Source organism: Sesamum indicum, linkage group LG2, assembly GCF_000512975.1.
Source record: "Sesamum indicum cultivar Zhongzhi No. 13 linkage group LG2, S_indicum_v1.0, whole genome shotgun sequence".
In the NCBI taxonomy this organism is placed as follows: Eukaryota; Viridiplantae; Streptophyta; class Magnoliopsida; order Lamiales; family Pedaliaceae; genus Sesamum; species Sesamum indicum.
In genome coordinates this window covers 17269311-17275818 of record NC_026146.1, presented here as the reverse complement: position 1 = coordinate 17275818, position 6508 = coordinate 17269311, and positions in this window count along the sequence as shown.

The following is a 6508-nucleotide window of genomic DNA, read 5'->3' as shown; positions in this document are numbered from 1 at the left end:
ATATTTTTTCCTAAAAATTGGGCTGTAATAATAATTGTTATTGAAGTAATCAACGTTTATTGGTTGTTGATAATTAAAATATATGTTATACTTGTAACTTATTAAGTAAAAAAACGAAAAATAGAGATGAATACGTAGAATTGGTAGATAGAGATAGGTATCCACAATTGTGAAGTAGGTATCGATGAGTTCTGATTGAGATACGGATCTAAATTAAAAACAAAAGGGTGAGTCGACGTCGTGGCCAAATAATTTAGAGCGAGTTGTTATCCCAAAATAATTGAGATATCCTCTGCTTGTTTGGATACAATATTTATTGTACTATTCTTTCCCCCACACATATCATTCTCACCTTATCAACTCCCCAACGCCTGCTCCAGATAGCAAATATATATATATATATATCATTTAAGATTTTTTTTTCATTCAAATTAGTTTTGGTCGAAATTGAACCAATTATATGACAAGTGAAATATACTTGTCGTGTGATTGGTGTACAGTTTAAAAAATGTGACCAATCACATAACAAGTGTATTACACTGTAATTGGTTTGATTTGACTAAACTTGATTTGGATAAGAAATTTTAATCATTTATATACATGGTCAAAAATAATTACTAAAATGAACAATTTTAGCAAAAGTGATTGTTGTCAATTACCTCAAAATTATTAAATCATTCTAACCACTCCTTATGTTACTATTGACACATTATTTTATAGGCCATTCAAAACACATACACACACATATATATATATATATAATGAATTATTCTTAATCAAATCAATTACAAAGTAAGTATGATACATTTGATATACTATCAATCACTTTTTTGAATTGTGCACCAATCACACAGCAAGTGTATTGTACTTGTTATATAATTGATTTATATCTGTTCAAAAATGATTTTAGTTAAAATTTCCTATATATATATATATATATATGCATGAAAGAGAGTTTGAGGCATAGAAACTGGGAAGTTGGTAATAAGCTTCTTCCCAGCGGTAGCATTATCTTCTTAGGTGTAAGCTTTAATTTATGGGAATATGCATATGTCTGAATATTATGGGCTTCAATTGGTCAGAAAATAAAAGAGCAATTGATGTGGCAGATAAGTAGTGTATGTGTAGGCAACTATTCTTCCTCTGCAGAAAATGAAAACCACCCCTGCAGACAAAGACAATGCCGCATTCAAACAAATTTGGAGAAAAGCGTACGTATGGCACCCCGGAGGATAACCATTACCTTCATAAAGTCGTGTTTCACAGCAAGAGAAAATCGCGGCTGAATAGCAAGAGTATTAAGTGACTTTTGTGTTCGTTTTTTGACTAGTTTGCTATGTGGAAATTATCGTGATGGGGAGGGAAATATTTAATACGGTAGTTGTCGCCGCATGTAATTTACGCAAGCATATTAAAAAGAATCGTGATTTGAGATAAATTAGAAAAAAAAAAAAAGAATTTGTGAAAAGAAACATATGTGGTAAAAGAAGAGAAGAAAGAAAGAAGTGTTCGAGGGGAAAAGAAAAAGAAAACGTCGAGTGAGATGAGAAAAAATAAATTACAATTATGGGTTTATTAAAAAAAATAAGAATTTATAGAAAAAAAAAAACAAAGTGTTGGATTGGGAAGAAAAATATTATAATTGTAAGAAATATTTACGTTATTATTCTGATCAATTTTTTTTTTCATTTGAAAGAAATGAATGAATTAAAGGACAAATATAAGTATAAAAAGTATGTACGACAAAATAATTTTTTTTTATAATAGTATAGATACTAGCGGACGAAACACACTTCATACATGTGTAGAATATTAAAGTTTTATCATGTATATTTAATTAAATTAAAAGAATAAATTACCACAACTATTAAAATATTTTAATGTTTATATGTACATCATACAATTATTGATATAACCAAGAGACTAAAAATGAAGTTATCTTATGTAAGAATAAGTATATTTTGAAGGATTCAGTCAAAATATAAATTCCCAACCAAAATTAATTATTAAAGGTGATTGCACTTAATAAATAATAAGATATAGATATGTCATCATAATTTATTTATCCTTATCTAGTTAGGTATTCGATTAGACCCGGTATTTATCTCACGCTTATAAATATTTATGGACGTCGACGTCTAATTCAAGCAATGGAATTGAAATTCTAAAATCATCATCTCCAGTTTAAATTCTAAATATTTATATAATTTATAATAATTTGTTATTATTGACAAGATGGCGATATTTATATATTTTTTTGTAATGATTTACTTAATCGTTTCACTGATTATTAAATATTTCGCAAGATGAAAATTTTATTTTAAAAATGTAAATTAATTTTCATATCAATCAAAAAGTTATTATGTATTTTCTGGGATCTATTTTCCAAAATTCGAACAAACCAGGCTGAAATGCTTTCGTCCCATTTAAGTAGCACGGTGTACTTGTGTCTAAAAATTTTCTCATTTCATCTAACTTTTTGAAATATTTTTTTGATAAAATATGCTCTTGTATGAATTTTTTTCCAAAATATATTTCACTAGTCCAAATTTTCTTATTTGAATCCATTATAATAATCATTGCATGTTGTTCTCCTGTATAATACTTTTTAAACATCAAATCGACTATCATTGTACACTTTTATCTCGTATTCAATTAAGCATTTAAAAGATATATCATCTCAATCAAATTTATTCCGTTTCCTTTTTTCTTTTTGAAATAAGATGAGATGCGATGAAAAACAATCACACACAATCCAATATTGATAGAGAATAAGAACTGAAATTCCTTGTCTTGAAAAGTACTTGTAACAAAATAAAGAAGAGGGAGACGACATATATATGTATGGCCACGACACACGGGGCCTGAAAATTTGTAATCAGTTTAGGTTCTTGTGGCAATACTCTTTAATTTGCCCTTTTCAGACTTTATTGTGATCACCAACACCAACAATAGTTTTATCCCGATATATATAGATATATATAGATCAAGATCGGAGAGCACCGACACCACTGAGCAACGTGATCGGCAATTAACTTCTGTTATGTGATTAGTACATGGGAAATACAACAAACAAAATTCTCATTATGTACATCCCCATGTTAATAGAATACTGACCCACGAACGATCAAAAATTGGCTTGAATGTATTCGAAATGGCCGAATTTTGGGTATGAACTGGGTCACAACAGGGAGAGCCCTATTGTCCACTTCGTGGAGCTCGGAGAGAGCTTCGCGTGCATATGCAGCTCGACGCATAACTCAACTCGTGCGCAAAGTTAAGCGTGCTTAGGCGAGAGTAATACTAGCATGGATGACCCCCTAGGAAGTCCTCGAGTTGCACCTCTTTTTGCGAGCCACTCCTCACGTTTGTCAAGTCTTCAGGCTTTTTTTCACTTATTCTTTTCCACCCCCCACACTCCGCTCTCTCCCGATGACTCCACAGACCGCTCCAGACGAATGGGCCCACGGCGGCGTGCGAGAGGCCGACCAAATGTGACGAACAATCGAAAATGGGCCCGAATGCACTCGAAAAGGCCAAATTTTGGGTACAAACTGGGTCACAACAGGCAAGTCCTGTTGTCCACGTCGTGGAGCTCGGAGAGAGCTTCGCGTGCATATGCAGCTGGACGTGTAACTCGACCCGTGCACAAAGTTAAGCGTGCTTGAGCGAGGGTAGTACTAAGATGGGTAACCTCTGGAAAGTCCTCGTGTTGCACCCTTTTTTGCGAGCCACTCCTCCCGTTTGTCAAGTCTTCAACCTTTTTTTCTCTTTTTTTTTTCCACCCCCCACACTCTGCGCTCTCCCGACGACTCCATTGACTACTCCACCCCCCATACGGAAATAGTAGAGGCTTTAAGTTCAACTACATTAAAAGAAAACCGGAAACTAGAAGAATACAGGCATACGCATATAAATAGTTAGATGAGAAGCTACGGCGGCCTACAGTTGCAATAAAGCGAGACGTGCACCATGGCTTTCCGCCGCCACCACCGTCAGTCCACCGATCCGCTCTTGCTGATCACCGTAGAATGGAGGACTAGGGTTTCGAGTTGGGGAATTTGAGAGCATTATATATTCCTTGTTAAGGGCCAAAACCCTAATGGGCCTTTCGAGGCTGGTACAAGCGGGATTGAGTTACCGATTTGGGCCTATTAGACACTAAAAGAACGGCCCAAATTGACAGTACCAACTAGTTAAGTGTTTACAATATTCGAAATTTAAATAGAATTATTAAATTAGAACTCATTTACTATACATTTGCGGATAACACACAATTATTACACCATAAAAAGTTATTTTTCCCTAGATCATGTATTTATCTATTTCTAAAATAATTGTTAATATTATATTTTGGTGCATAGTTTGACATGAATTTATAATCTATTTAATTAATCTTTAAGATTTTAAGGTGTTGAACTTTGTAAATATTGATCGACCCTATATATATAAACAAACAAGTAATCAAATGTCTTTGTTTATAGTTCGTTTGAACATAGATTTTGAAACTTAATCCAGCCTACGTACTCATTATCAAATATAGTGTTATTAGAAGAAATATAATTTTTTGCTATAACTAATCATTGTAATTAAAAAAAAGAAATTTGTGGAAAGCATAAATTAACCAAGGCTTTGCAACGTCCAAAAACTGTTATTTTTGCAAGTGAAATCAAAACATTAAACCTTAGTAAATTCATAACATGATAAAAAATTTAAATTTCATCTTGATTATTAATAATATTGATTTATTACAATTTTAAATCATGATATTAATTTATAATATTAGAATAAATTAATTTTTTTTGTAGTGCGTATATATATATATATATATATATATATTTCTGCTCAACTGGCTCTTGCTTCTCTAAGCTGTCTGCCCACACCAAGAGAAACAATAAATTAAAATTAAATAGTAAATGTACATTGTAAAAACCCCATTATGGATTTAAAAAATTTAAATTCGAAACCTGATTCTTATCGCAAATGTTGCTTATTATATTTTATTAACATATACATGCATGCCATGATTTTGGGATGGTAATGGTTTTGGGTCGGACTCATCGTATTAAGGGCGAGTTTTGATATCTTAATTGGATGATGAGCGGGTTCTGGATCTTTAATATTTTGAACCCGAACTCAATTCAACTCCATTTTTCTTTATTTTCTTAGTATATTTTTTATACACTTACAAAAAATATATTTATATATATGGAAAAAATATGTATATTTTATTTATACTTAACCACTTTCCCTATAGATGGCATATAAAGTAGGTTATTTTTTGGCTTTTATTGGCTTTCTAATTTCGAAATATTGCAAGCAATTACTTGAACAAATTTTGTAAAGTTAATTTATTAATTTGATTTCATAATGTATTATATAAATATATGAATTATAATAACGGCCCTTCTGATCACTTGAGCTACCACATAGACAACTTGCTTGATTGTTCCCTGGAACCATATAATTGCGCAAGACGTCGCCATGGACACCTCTTCATGGAACTCTCATGCACAATTTGTTGAATATACGCTAACAATTGTGAAATTTTAAGCTGGATCGGTTTGGGTGTTATATATATAATTCATTTATATGGTAAGTGTCAAATATGTTTGTCGTGTATTTGATATATAATTCAAGAAAATTGACCAATCACACGACAAATTGATATGTAACTGATTTAATTCAATTAAATTTGATTTGAATAAGAAATTTTTCCTAACAATTTACTCATTCTCGTTAAGGGTGCATTTGAGTTTATGGATTTAAAATTATGAATTTCAAAACTCTGTTTATTACACCATCCTTTCTTAAACCTAAGAAATTTGTTTCATTCTCCAACAGTATTAGGTGAAATTACACTTTTAGCCTCATAAAATAGGGGGTTCAACACTTTTAATCCATTGCTTTTACGCAATTTTTAAAATGATCCCCAAATTGAGAAAACTTGATACATTTAGTCATCTGTTTAACTGAATTTTCAAAATAATTCCAAAATTGAGAAAACTCGACACGTTGAGTTCCATATCCAAGTTTCCGTAAAGCATAAGACATGGAACTGAACGTGTTGAGTTTTCATAATTTTGTGACTATTTCGAAAATAGCGTAAAGTATAGAATTGAATGTGTTAGAGTTTTTTCAATTTAAAAACTATTTTGAAATCCCATAAATGTATTAAGTTTTCTCAATTTGGGAATCATTTTTCATAATTTTGTGACTATTTCGAAAATAGCGTAAAGTATAGAATTGAATGTGTTAGAGTTTTTTCAATTTAAAAACTATTTTGAAATCCCATAAAACAAAGAACTAAAAGTGTTGAACCTGAAACTAAAAGTGTAAATTTTCCCAACAATATAACTTAATTATGTGGTGTAACAGTTACTTAAAAGAGCAATGTGACATGAATACTTAATTAGCTTAATGCTAACCTACTTACCATAGAAACGAAACACGTACCACAACATCCACAAACACACATAGTTCCAACAAATTACATGATGATCATGTA